The sequence below is a fragment of the Podarcis gaigeae genome (assembly GCF_964106915.1).
Source record: "Podarcis gaigeae genome assembly, contig: HAP1_SCAFFOLD_115, whole genome shotgun sequence".
Lineage (NCBI taxonomy): Eukaryota > Metazoa > Chordata > Lepidosauria > Squamata > Lacertidae > Podarcis > Podarcis gaigeae.
In genome coordinates, this window is record NW_028153399.1 from 72,125 (window position 1) to 86,832 (window position 14,708).

General features: G+C 31.1%; 1 long non-coding RNA gene across 1 annotated transcript; it reads left to right on the top strand.

Annotated features, from left to right (window-relative positions):
* Positions 1 to 1,729: 1,729 nt before the first annotated feature.
* LOC310837154 lies at positions 1,730 to 12,805 on the top strand. The gene is made up of 3 exons (XR_014560443.1): positions 1,730 to 1,863; positions 8,455 to 8,532; positions 12,666 to 12,805. It is a non-coding gene; the product is annotated as an uncharacterized lncRNA (long non-coding RNA).
* The last annotated feature ends 1,903 nt before the right edge of the window (positions 12,806 to 14,708 follow it).

A 14,708-nucleotide genomic window follows, 5' to 3' on the forward strand; every position in this document is an offset into this window, starting at 1 on the left:
TATTTACTATTATTATTGTTGTTGTTATTATTGTTATTATCATGTATTATTATTTAATATTATTATTTATTTACTATTATTATTATTATTGTTATTATTATTATTATCATGTATTATTATTTAATATTATTATTATTATTATTATTATTATCATGTATTATTATTTAATATTATTATTTATTTACTATTATTATTATTATTGTTATTATTATTATTATCATGTATTATTATTTAATATTATTATTTATTTACTATTGTTGTTGTTGTTGTTATTATTATTATTATCATGTATTATTATTTAATAATATTATTTATTTACTATTATTATTATTATTGTTATTATTATTATCATGTATTATTATTTAATATTATTATTTATTTACTATTATTATTATTGTTATTATTATTATTATTATTATTATTATTATCATGTATTATTATTTAATATTATTATTTATTTACTATTATTATTTTTATTATTGTTATTATTATTATCATGTATTATTATTTAATATTATTATTTATTTACTATTATTATTATTGTTATTATTATTATCATGTATTATTATTTAATATTATTATTTATTTACTATTATTGTTATTATTGTTGTTATTATTATTATTATCATGTATTATTATTTAATATTATTATTTATTTACTATTATTGTTGTTGTTATTATTATTATTATCATGTATTATTATAAATATTACAATATTTATTATAATAATTATTAATATAATAATTATTAATATATTATTATTATTATTATTACGGATGATGATCATATTAATTGTATTCTTCTATTCTTATGATCTTGAGCACTCATCTTATTATTAATCTTATTATTAATAATATGAATATAAGAGTAATACGATTGATATAATAATATAAGAATAATATAAGAATCATACTGATGATAATAATATAATATAATATAATAAATATCTATTATTAATATTATATTACATTATTAATGTAATAAAAATTATAATATAATAATATTTATTATAATAATTATTAATATAATAATTATTAATATATTATTATTATAATTATTATTACGGATGATAATCATATTAATTGTATTCTTCTATTCTTATGATCTTGAGCACTCATCTTATTATTCATCTTATTATTCATCTTATTATTATTATTATTATTATTACGGATGATAATCATATTAATTATATTCTTCTATTCTTATGATCTTGAGCACTCATCTTATTATTCATCTTATTATTATTATATTATTATACTATTAATATTATCATCAGTATGATTCTTATATTATTATATTAATCGTATTAAAAATATGAATATAAGAGTAATACCATTGATATAATAATATAAGAATAATATAAGAATCATACTGATGATAATAATATAATATAATAAATATCTATTATTAATATTATATTACATTATTAATCTAATAAAAATTACAATATAATTATTATTATTATTATTATTATTATTATTATTATTATTACGGATGATAATCATATTAATTGTATTCTATTCTTATGATCTTGAGCACTCATCTTATTATTCATCTTATTATTATTATTATTATTATTATTATTATTATTATTATTACGGATGATAATCATATTGATTATATTCTTCTATTCTTATGATCTTGAGCCCTCATCTTATTATTCATCTTATTATTATTATTATTATTATTATTATTATGATTATGATGATTCTTTCCCGCCCCCAGATGGCCCCGCCCCCCCGCCTCCTCGTCCTTTTCGGCAGCCAATCCGGCGCCGCCGAGGACCTCGCCGAGCGAATCGGGCGCCAGGCCGAGAGGCGCCGCTTCCGGGTTCGAGTCGGCCCCTTGGACGCCTACCCGGTGGTGAGTTCGAATCCCGCTCGCCCCAACTGACCTAGTCCCTGAGCCTGCGCAGAGTGGAAAGCTGGATTCTGATTTTCCCTCCCCTTTTTTCCCTTTTTTCCTCCCTTATTGCTTTTTCCCTTCTTTTTTCCTTCTTTTTTCTTTTATTCCTCCCTTTTTTCCTTCTTTTTTTCCTCCCTCTCCCCCCTTTTTTATCCCTTTTTTCTCTTCCCCTGCTTTTTTCCTCCCTTTTTTCCTTCTTTTTCCCTTCTTTTTTTCTTTTATTCCTCCCTTTTTCCCTTCTTTTTTTCTTTTATTCCTCCCTTTATTCCTTCTTTTTTTCCTCCCTCTCCCCCCTTTTTTATCCCTTTTTTCTCTTCCCCTGCTTTTTTCCTCCCTTTTTTCCTTCTTTTTCCCTTCTTTTTTCTTTTATTCCTCCCTTTATTCCTTCTTTTTTTCTTCCTTTCGCCCCTTTTTTCCTTCTTTTTCCCTTCTTTTTTCTTTTATTCCTCCCTTTTTTCCTTCTTTTTTTCCTCCCTCTCCCCCCTTTTTTATCCCTTTTTTCTCTTCCCCTGCTTTTTTCCTCCCTTTTTTCCTTCTTTTTCCCTTCTTTTTTCTTTTATTCCTCCCTTTATTCCTTCTTTTTTTCTTCCTTTCCCCCCCTTTTTAATCCCTTTGTTTTCTTTTTTCCTCCCTTATTAAAATCCCTTTTTTCTCTCTCCCTTTTCCCCTGCTTTTTCCCTTCTTTTTTCCCTTCTTTTTTCTTTTATTCCTCCCTTTATTCCTTCTTTTTTTCCTCCCTCTCCCCCCTTTTTTATCCCTTTTTTCTCTCTCCCTTTTCCCCTGCTTTTTTCCTTCTTTTTCCCTTCTTTTTTTCTTTTATTCCTCCCTTTTTCCCTTCTTTTTTTCTTCCTTTCCCCCTTTTTTCCTTCTTTTTCCCTTCTTTTTTTCTTTTATTCCTCCCTTTTTTCCTTCTTTTTTTCTTCCTTTCCCCCCCTTTTTTAATCCCTTTTTTCCTTTTTTCCTCCCTAATTAAAATCCCTTTTTCCTCTCTCCCTTTTCCCCTGCTTTTTCCCTTCTTTTTCCCTTCTTTTTCCCTTCTTTTTTCTTTTATTCCTCCCTTTTTTCCTTCTTTTTTTCCTCCCTCTCCCCCCTTTTTTATCCCTTTTTTCTCTCTCCCTTTTCCCCTGCTTTTCCCCTCCCTTTTTTCCTTCTTTTTTCCTTCTTTTTTTCTTTTATTCCTCCCTTTCTTCCTTCTTTTTTTCTTCCTTTCCCCCCTTTTTTCCTTCTTTTTTCCTTCTTTTTTCTTTTATTCCTCCCTTTTTTCCTTCTTTTTTTCCTCCCTCTCCCCCCTTTTTTATCCCTTTTTTCTCTTCCCCTGCTTTTTTCCTCCCTTTTTTCCTTCTTTTTCCCTTCTTTTTTCTTTTATTCCTCCCTTTATTCCTTCTTTTTTTCCTCCCTCTCCCCCCCTTTTTAATCCCTTTGTTTCCTTTTTTCCTCCCTTATTAAAATCCCTTTTTTCTCTCTCCCTTTTCCCCTGCTTTTTCCCTTCTTTTTTTATTTTTTCCCTTCTTTTTTCTTTTATTCCTCCCTTTCTTCCTTCTTTTTTTCCTCCCTTTCCCCCCCTTTTTTAATCCCTTTTTTCCTCTCCCTTTCCCCCTTTTTTATCCCTTTTTTCCTCTCCCTTTCCCCCTTTTTTATCCCTTTTTTCTGTCTCCCTTTTCCCCTGCTTTTCTCCTCCCCTTTTCCTTCTTTTTCCCTTCTTTTTTTCTTTTATTCCTCCTCCTTTTTTTCCTCCCTCTCCCCCCCTTTTTTAATCCCTTTTTTCCTTTTTTCCTCCCTTATTAAAATCCCTTTTTCCTCTCTCCCTTTCCCCCTGCTTTTTTCCTTCTTTTTCCCTTCTTTTTCCCTTCTTTTTTCCTTTTATTCCTCCCTTTTTTCCTTCTTTTTTCCTCCCTCTCCCCCCTTTTTTATCCCTTTTTTCTCTCTCCCTTTTCCCCTGCTTTTTTCCTCCCTTTTTCCTTCTTTTTCCCTTCTTTTTTCTTTTATTCCTCCCTTTTTCCCTTCTTTTTTCCTCCTTTCCCCCCTTTTTTCCTTCTTTTTCCCTTCTTTTTTTCTTTTATTCCTCCCTTTTTTCCTTCTTTTTTTCTTCCTTTCCCCCCCTTTTTTAATGCCTTTTTTCCTGTTTTCCTCCCTTATTAAAATCCCTTTTTCCTCTCTCCCTTTTCCCCTGCTTTTTTCCTTCTTTTTTCCTTCTTTTTTCTTTTATTCCTCCCTTTTTTCCTTCTTTTTTTCCTCCCTCTCCCCCCTTTTTATCCCTTTTTCCTTCTTTTTCCCCCTCCCTTTTTTCCTTCTTTTTTTCCACCAACTCCCCCCCTTTTTAATCCCTTTTTTCCTTTTTTCCTCCCTTATTAAAATCCCTTTTTCCTCTCTCCCTTTTCCCCTGCTTTTTCCCTTCTTTTTCCCTTCTTTTTCCCTTCTTTTTTCTTTTATTCCTCCCTTTTTTCCTTCTTTTTTTCCTCCCTTTCCCCCCCTTTTTTAATCCCTTTTTTCCTCTCCCTTTCCCCCTTTTTTATCCCTTTTTTCTCTCTCCCTTTTCCCCTGCTTTTTTCCTCCCTTTTTCCTTCTTTTTCCCTTCTTTTTTCTTTTATTCCTCCTCCTTTTTTTCCTCCCTCTCCCCCCCTTTTTAATCCCTTTGTTTTCTTTTTTCCTCCCTTATTAAAATCCCCTTTTCCTCTCTCCCCTTTCCCCTGCTTTTTCCCTTCTTTTTTCCCTTCTTTTTTCTTTTATTCCTCCCTTTTTTCCTTCTTTTTTTCCTCCCTCTCCCCCCTTTTTTATCCCTTTTTTCTCTTCCCCTGCTTTTTTCCTCCCTTTTTTCTTTCTTTTTCCCCTTCTTTTTTCTTTTATTCCTCCCTTTATTCCTTCTTTTTTTCCTCCCTCTCCCCCCTTTTTAATCCCTTTGTTTTCTTTTTTCCTCCCTTATTAAAATCCCTTTTTTCTCTCTCCCTTTTCCCCTGCTTTTTCCCTTCTTTTTTCCCTTCTTTTTTCTTTTATTTCTCCCTTTTTTCCTTCTTTTTTTCCTCCCTCTCCCCCCTTTTTTATCCCTTTTTTCTCTTCCCCTGCTTTTTTCCTCCCTTTTTTCCTTCTTCTTCCCTTCTTTTTTCTTTTATTCCTCCCTTTCTTCCTTCTTTTTTTCTTCCTTTCGCCTCTTTTTTCCTTCTTTTTTCCTTCTTTTTTTCTTTTTTTCCTCCCTCTCCCCCCTTTTTTATCCCTTTTTTCTCTTCCCCTGCTTTTTTCCTCCCTTTTTTCCTTCTTTTTCCCTTCTTTTTTTCTTTTTATTCCTCCCTTTATTCCTTCTTTTTTTCCTCCCTCTCCCCCCTTTTTTAATCCCTTTGTTTTCTTTTTTCCTCCCTTATTAAAATCCCTTTTTTCTCTCTCCCTTTCCCCCTGCTTTTTCCCTTCTTTTTTCTTTTATTCCTCCCTTTATTCCTTCTTTTTTTCCTCCCTCTCCCTCCTTTTTTATCCCTTTTTTCTCTCTCCCTTTTCCCCTGCTTTTCCCCTCCTTTTTTCCTTCTTTTTCCCTTCTTTTTTCTTTTATTCCTCCCTTTTTCCCTTCTTGTTTTCTTTTATTCCTCCCTTTTTCCCTTCTTTTTTCCTCCCTCTCCCCCCTTTTTTAATCCCTTTTTTCTCTCTCCCTTTTCCCCTGCTTTTTTCCTCCCTTTTTTCCTTCTTTTTCCCTTTTATTCCTCCCTTTTTTCCTTCTTTTTTCGTCCCTCTCCCCCCTTTTTATCCCTTTTTTCTCTCTCCCTTTTCCCCTGCTTTTTTCCTCCCTTTTTTCCTTCTTTTTCCCTTTTATTCCTCCCTTTTTTCCTTCTTTTTTCCTCCCTTTCCCCCCTTTTTTAATCCCTTTTTTCTCTCTCCCTTTTTTTATTCCTCCCTTTCTTCCTTCTTTTTTCTCCTTTCTCCTTCTTTTCCTTCTTTTTTTTCTTTTATTCCTTTTTCTTTCTCCCTCTCCCCCCTTTTTTATCCCTTTTTTCTCTCTCCCTTTTCCCCTGCTTTTTTCCTCCCTTTTTTCCTTCTTTTTCCCTTCTTTTTTCTTTTATTCCTCCCTTTATTCCTTCTTTTTTCCTCCCTCTCCCCCCTTTTTTATCCCTTTTTTCTCTCTCCCTTTTCCCGCTTTTTTCCTCCCTTTTTTCCTTCTTTTTCCCTTCTTTTTTCTTTTATTCCTCCCTTTTTCCCTTCTTTTTTTCTTTTATTCCTCCCTTTATTCCTTCTTTTTTTCCACCAACTCCCCCCCTTTTTAATCCCTTTTTTTCCTTTTTTCCTCCCTTATTAAAATCCCTTTTTTCTCTCTCCCTTTTCCCCTGCTTTTTCCCTTCTTTTTTTCTTTTTTCCCTTCTTTTTTCTTTTATTCCTCCCTTTTTTCCTTCTTTTTTCCTCCCTTTCCCCCCTTTTTTAATCCCTTTTTTCTCTCTCCCTTTTCCCCTGCTTTTCCCCTCCCTTTTTTCCTTCTTTTTTCCTTCTTCCTTCTTTTTTTCTTCCTTTCGCCCCTTTTTTCCTTCTTTTTCCCTTCTTTTTTTCTTTTATTCCTCCCTTTTTCCCTTCTTTTTTCCTCCCTCTCCCCCCTTTTTTAATCCCTTTTTTCTCTCTCCCTTTTTCCCTGCTTTTTCCTCCCTTTTTTCCTTCTTTTTCCCTTCTTTTTTTCTTTTATTCCTCCCTTTTTTCCTTCTTTTTTTCCTCCCTCTCCCCCTTTTTTTAATCCCTTTTTTCCTCTCCCTTTCCCCCTTTTTTATCCCTCTTTTCCCCTGCTTTTTCCTCCCTTTTTTCCTTCTTTTTCCCTTCTTTTTTTCTCCCTTTTTTTCTTTTATTCCTCCCTTTTTTCCTTCTTTTCTTTCCCCCTCCCTTTTTCCCTTCTTTTTTCCCTCCCTTTCCCCCCTTTTTAAATCCCTTTTTTCCTCTCCCTTTCCCCCTTTTTTATCCCATTTTTCTCTCTCCCTTTTCCCCTGCTTTTTTCCTCCCTTTTTTCCTTCTTTTTCCCTTCTTTTTTTCCTTCTTTTTTCTTTTATTCCTCCCTTTTTTTCCTTCTTTTTTTCTTCCTTTCCCCCCTTTTTATCCCTTTTTCCTTCTTTTTCCCCCTCCCTTTTTTCCTTCTTTTTTTCCTCCCTCTCCCCCCCCTTTTTTAATCCCTTTTTCCCTTTTTTCCTCCCTTATTAAAATCCCTTTTTTCTCTCTCCCTTTTCCCCTGCTTTTTCCCTTCTTTTTTTCTTTTTTCCCTTCTTTTTTCTTTTATTCCTCCCTTTTTTCCTTCTTTTTTTCCTCCCTTTCCCCCCCTTTTTTAATCCCTTTTTTCCTCTCCCTTTCCCCCTTTTTTATCCCTTTTTTCTCTCTCCCTTTTCCCCTGCTTTTTTCCTCCCTTTTTCCTTCTTTTTCCCTTCTTTTTTTCTTTTATTCCTCCTCCTTTTTTTCCTCCCTCTCCCCCCTTTTTTATCCCTTTTTTCTCTCTCCCTTTTCCCCTGCTTTTTTCCTCCCTTTTTTCCTTCTTTTTCCCTTCTTTTTTTCTTTTATTCCTCCCTTTTTCCCTTCTTTTTTTCTTCCTTTTCCCCCTTTTTTCCTTCTTTTTCCCTTCTTTTTTTCTTTTATTCCTCCCTTTTTCCTTCTTTTTTTCTTTCTTTCCCCCCCTATTTTAATCCCTTTTTTCCTTTTTTCCTCCCTTATTAAAATCCCTTTTTCCTCTCTCCCTTTTCCCCTGCTTTTTTCCTTCTTTTTCCCTTCTTTTTCCCTTCTTTTTTTCTTTTATTCCTCCTTTTTTCCCTCCCTCTCCCCCCCTTTTAAATCCCTTTTTCCCTTTTTTCCTCCTTTTTTAAAATCCCTTTTTTCTCTCTCCCTTTTCCCCTGCTTTTTTCCTTCTTTTTCCCTTCTTTTTTTCTTTTATTCCTCCTTCTTTTTTTCCTCCCTCTCCCCCCTTTTTTAATCCCTGTTTTCCTCTCCCTTTCCCCCTTTTTTATCCCTTTTTTCTCTCTCCCTTTTCCCCTGCTTTTTTCCTCCCTTTTTTCCTTCTTTTTCCTTTTTTCCTTTTATTCCTCCCTTTTTCCTTCTTTTTCCCCCTACCTTTTTTCCTTCTTTTTTTCCTCCCTTTCCCCCCTTTTTTCTCCCTTTTTCCTCTCTCCCTTTTCCCCTGCTTTTTTCCTCCCTTTTTTCCTTCTTTTTCCCTTCTTTTTTTCTCCCTTTTTTCTTTTATTCCTCCCTTTGTCCCTTCTTTTTTTCTCCCTTTTTTCTTTTATTCCTCCCTTTTTTTCCTTCTTTTTTCCCTCCCTTTCCCCCTTTTTTATCCCTTTTTCTCTCTCCCTTTTCCCCTGCTTTTTTCCTCCCTTTTTTCCTTCTTTTTCCCTTCTTTTTCTCTCCCTTTTTTCTTTTATTCCTCCCTTTGTCACTTCTTTTTTTCTCCCTTTTTTTCTTTTATTCCTTCCTTTTTTCCTTCTTTTCCCCCTCCCTTTCCCCCCTTTTTTCCTCCGTTTTCTCCTTCTTTTGTTTCTTCCTTTCCCCCCTCCCTTTTCCCCTTCTTTTCCCCTCCCTTTCTTCCTTCTTTTTTCCCTTTTTCCCTGATTTTCTCAGGCCAACCTGATCGCGGAGCCGTTGGTGATTTTTGTCTGCGCCACCACGGGGCAGGGGGACCCTCCGGATAACATGAAGGTTCGGGAAAATTTTTATTTTTATATATATATATATATATATATATATATATATATATATATATATATATGTGTGTGTGTGTGTATGTATATATGTGTATATATATATATATATATATATATATATATATATATATATTTATTTTTATTTTTATTTTTATTTTTATTTTTTATATATATATATATATATTGGATAAAACCTTCGTTTATATTGAGCTTCTCTATAAATATCAATCAATCAATCAATCAATCAATCAATCAATTTATCAATACAGAAAGAAATAAGTCAATCCATTTATATAAACAAGGATATCGATTTAAAGAGATCGAAACATAAATATAAATATATATATATATATATACGTAATTGATAAAATGATATTTATATGTTTGTATATATATATATGTGTGTGTATAAATAGATATAGAAATTTATCAATACAGAAAGAAATAAGTAAATCCATTTATATAAACAAGGATATCGATTTAAATAGATCGAAACATCAATATCAATAGATATATAAATTTATCAATACACAAATAAATAAGTAAATCCATTTATATAAACAAGGATATCAATTTAAATAGATCTAAATATGATATATAAATTTATCAATACAGAAAGAAATAAGTAAATCCATTTATATAAACAAGGATATCAATTTAAATAGATCTAAATATGATATATAAATTTATCGATACAGAAATAAATAAGTAAATCCATTTATATAAACAAGGATATCAATTTAAAGAGATCGAAACATAAATATAAATAGATATATAAATTTATCAATACAGAAATAAATAAGTAAATTAAATTGATATCCTTGTTTATATAAATTGATTTACTTATTTATTTCTGTATTGATAAATTTATATATCTGTTTATATTTTAGATCTATTTAAATTGATATCCTTGTTTATATAAATGGATTTACTTATTTATTTCTGTATCGATCAATTTATATATCTATTTATATTTTAGATCTATTTAAATTGACATCCTTGTTTATATAAATGGATTTACTTATTTCTTTCTGTATTGATCAATTTATCTATCTATTGATATTTATGTTTCGATCTCTTTAAATTGATATCTAATAGATCGAAACATAAATATCAATAGATAGATAAATTGATCAATACAGAAATAGGTAAGTAAATCCATTTATATAAACAAGGATATCAATTTAAATAGATCGAAACCTAAATATATATATATATATACGTAATTGATAAAATGATATTTATATAAGTTTGTATATATATATTATATACACACAAACACGAGTGCTTTTTAATTTAATTTAATTTATTTTCATTTATAAATAAACGAAAATGTATTTATTTTTCTTTCTTTTATTGAATTGAATTTATTTCAATTGATTCAAACTCCATTAATGGAATGGAATGGAATTTATTTGATGTATATAATTGATAAAATGTTATTTATATCAAGTTTATATATATATGTGCGTGAATATATATATATATATATATATATACGCACACACACAAACACGAGTGCTTTTTAATTTATTTTAATAAATTTAATTGTAATTTATTTTCATTTATAAATAAACGAAAATGTATTGATTAGAATTGATTGATTGATTCGAATTTATTTCCTTTCATTTGAATTGATTCAAACTCCATTAATTGCATGGAATGGAATGGAATTTATTAGATGTATATAATTGATAAAATGTTATTTATATCAAGTTTATATATATATGTGCGTGAATATATATATATATATATATACGCACACACACAAACACGAGTGCTTTTTAATTTATTTTAATAAATTTAAATTTAATTTATTTTCATTTATAAATAAACGAAAATGTATTGATTAGAATTGATTGATTGATTCGAATTTATTTCCTTTCATTTGAATTGATTCAAACTCCATTAATTGCATGGAATGGAATGGATTTGATGTATATAATTGATAAAATGTTATTTATATCAAGTTTATATATATATGTGCGTGAATATATATATATATATATATATACGCACACACACAAACACGAGTGCTTTTTAATTTATTTTAATAAATTTAAATTTAATTTATTTTCATTTATAAATAAACGAAAATGTATTGATTTGAATTTATTTATTTTCATTTTAATTTATTCATTTAATTTAATTTTAATTGATTCAAACTCCATTAATTGCATGGAATGGAATGGAATTTATTAGATGTATATAATTGATAAAATGTTATTTATATCAAGTTTGTTTCTGTGTATATATATATTTGTGTATGTAATTGATAAAATGTTATTTATATCAAGTTTATATATATGTGTGCACACAAACATGAGTGCTTTTTAATTTATTTTAATTTATTTTAATTTATTTTAATAATTTTCATTTTAATTTATTTTAATTTATAAATAAACGAAAATGTATTGATTGATTGATTTGAATTTATTTCCTTTCCTTTTAATTGATTCAAACTCCATTAATTGCATGGAATGGAATGGAATTTATTTTAATTTATAAATAAACGAAAATGTATTGATTTGAATTTATTTATTTTCATTTTAATTTATTCATTTTAATTTAATTTTAATTGATTCAAACTCCATTAATTGCATGGAATGGAATGGAATTTATTTGATGTATATAATTGATAAAATTTTATTTATATCAAGTTTATATATATATATGTGCGTATATATACACACACACAAACATGAGTGCTTTTTAATTTATTTTAATTTATTTTAATAATTTTCATTTTCATTTTCATTTATTTTCATTTATAAATAAACTAAAATGTATTTATTGATTGATTTGAATTTATTTCCTTTCATTTTAATTGATTCAAACTCCATTAATTGCATGGAATGGAATTTATTTGATGTATATAATTGATAAAATGTTATTTATATCAAGTTTATCGCACACACACAAACATGAGTGCTTTTTAATTTATTTTAATAAATTTAAATTTAATTTATTTTCATTTATAAATCAATGAAAATGTATTCATTTTAATTTATTGATTGAATTGAATTGATTGAATTTCATTTGAATTTATAAATCAATGAAAAGGTATTGATTTTAATTTATTGATTGAATTGAATTGATTGAATTTCATTTGAATTTATAAATCAATGAAAAGGTATTCATTTGAATTTATTGATTGAATTGAATTGATTGAATTTCATTTGAATTTATAAATCAATGAAAAGGTATTTATTTTAATTTATTGATTGAATTGAATTGATTGAATTTCATTTGAATTTATAAATCAATGAAAAGGTATTTATTTTAATTTATTGAATTGAATTGATTGAATTTCATTTGAATTTATAAATCAATGAAAAGGTATTTATTTTAATTTATTGATTGGATTGAATTGAATTGATTGAATTTCATTTGAATTTATAAATCAATGAAAAGGTATTTATTTTAATTTATTGATTGAATTGAATTGATTGAATTTCATTTGAATTTATAAATCAATGAAAAGGTATTCATTTTAATTTATTGATTGAATTGAATTGATTGAATTTCATTTGAATTTATAAATCAATGAAAAGGTATTCATTTTAATTTATTGATTGAATTGAATTGATTGAATTTCATTTGAATTTATAAATCAATGAAAAGGTATTGATTTTAATTTATTGATTGAATTGAATTGATTGAGTTTTATTTGAATTTATAAATCAATGAAAAGGTATTCATTTTAATTTATTGATTGAATTGAATTGATTGAATTTCATTTGAATTTATAAATCAATGAAAAGGTATTGATTTTAATTTATTGATTGAATTGAATTGATTGAATTTCATTTGAATTTATAAATCAATGAAAAGGTATTGATTTTAATTGATTGATTGAATTTCATTTGAATTTATAAATCAATGAAAAGGTATTGATTTTAATTTATTGATTGAATTGAATTGATTGAATTTCATTTGAATTTATAAATCCATGAAAAGGTATTAATTTTAATTTATTGATTGAATTTCATTTGAATTTATTCCAACTCCATTCATGGCATGGAATGGAATGTATTTGATGTATTTAATTGATACAATGTTATTTATATCGAGTTTTTTTATATATATATCAAATCCCGTCTCCTTCCGGAAAAAAAAACAAACCAGAATTTTTGGAGGTTCCTGTTCCGGAAAAATCTGCCTCTCACTTCTCTCTCCCGGTTGGATTACGCCGTTTTGGGGCTGGGCGATTCCTCGTACCCCAAGTAAGTCCGGGGGGAAAAACGGGGAAAACGGGAAAATCCGGGGGGAAATGGGGAAGAAAATACGGGGAAATATTGGGGGAAAATGGGAAATTGGGGAAAAACGGGAAAATCTGGGGGGAAATTGGGGAAAAACGGGAAAATCCGGGGGGAAATTGGGGAAAAAATACGGGGAAATATTGGGGGGAAATGGGGGAAAATCCGGGGCGAAATTGGGGGAAAATGGGAAAATCCGGGGGGAAATTGGGGAAAAAATACGGGGAAATATTGGGGGGAAATGGGGAAAAATCCGGGGGGAAATTGGGGGAAAACGGGAAAATCCGGGGGGAAATTGGGAAGAAAATACGGGGAAATATTGGGAAAAAATGGGACAATCCGGGCGAAAATTGGGGGGAAATGGGAAAATACGGGGGGAAATTGGGGGGGAAATACGGGGAAATATTGGGTGGAAATGGGGGAAAATCCGGGGGGGAAATTGGGGGAAATTGGGAAAATCCGGGGGGGAATTGGGAAAAAAATACGGGAAAATATTGGGGGGAAATGGGACAATCCGGGCAAAAATTGGGGGGAAATTGGGGAAAAAATTATGGGAAAATATTGGGGGGAAATGGGACACACTGGGCGAAAATTGGGTAAAAATGGGAAAATCCGGGGGGGGGGGGAATTGGGAAAAAAAATACGGGAAAATTGGGGAATCCGGGCGAAAATTGGGGGGAAATGGGAAAATCTGGGGGGAAATTGGGGAAAAAAATACGGGGAAATATTGGGGGGAAATGGGGAAAATCTGGGGGGAAATTGGGAAAAAAATACGGGAAAATATTGGGGGGAAATGGGGGACAATCCGGGCGAAAATTGGGGGAAAATACGGGGAAATATTGGTGGGAAATGGGGGAAAATCCGGGGGGAAATTGGGAAAAAATACGGGGAAATATTGGGAAAAAATGGGACAATCCGGGCGAAAATTGGGGGAAAACGGGAAAATCTGGGGGGAAATTGGGAAAAAGATACAGGGAAATATTGGGGGGAAATGGGGGAAAAATACGGGGAAATATTGGGGGGAAATGGGGGGAAATCCGGGGGGAAATTGGGAAAAAATACGGGGAAATATTGGGAAAAAATGGGACAATCCGGGCGAAAATTGGGGGAAAACGAGAAAATCCGGGGGGAAATTGGGAAAAAAATACGGGGAAATATTGGGGGGAAATGGGGGGAAATCCGGGGGGAAATTGGGAAAAAATACGGGGAAATATTTGGGGGAAATGGGGGGAAATCTGGGGGGAAATTGGGAAAAAATACGGGGAAATATTGGGGGGAAATGGGACAATCCGGGGGGAAATTGGGAAAAAAATACGGGGAAATATTGGGGGGAAATGGGGGAAAATCCGGGGGGAAATTGGGAAAAAATACGGGGAAATATTGGGGGGAAATGGGGGGAAATCCGGGGGGAAATTGGGAAAAAATACGGGGAAATATTGGGGGAAAATGGGACAATCCGGGGGGAAATTGGGGAAAAAAATACGGGGAAATATTGGGGGGAAATGAGGGAAAATCCGGGGGGAAATTGGGAAAAAATCCGGGGAAATATTGGGAAAAAATGGGACAATCCGGGGGGAAATTGGGAAAAAAATACGGGGAAATATTGGGGGGAAATGGGGGAAAATCCGGGGGGAAATTGGGAAAAAGTACGGGGAAATATTGGGGGGAAATGGGGGAAAATCCAGGGGGAAATTGGGAAAAAATACGGGGAAATATTGGGAAAAAATGGGACAATCCGGGGGGAAATTGGGAAAAAAAATACGGGGAAATATTGGGGGGAAATGGGGGAAAATCCGGGGGGAAATTGGGAAAAAATACGGGGAAATATTGGGAAAAAATGGGGGAAAATCCGGGGGGAAATTGGGAAAAAAAATACGGGGAAATATTGGGGGGAAATGGGACAATCCGGGCG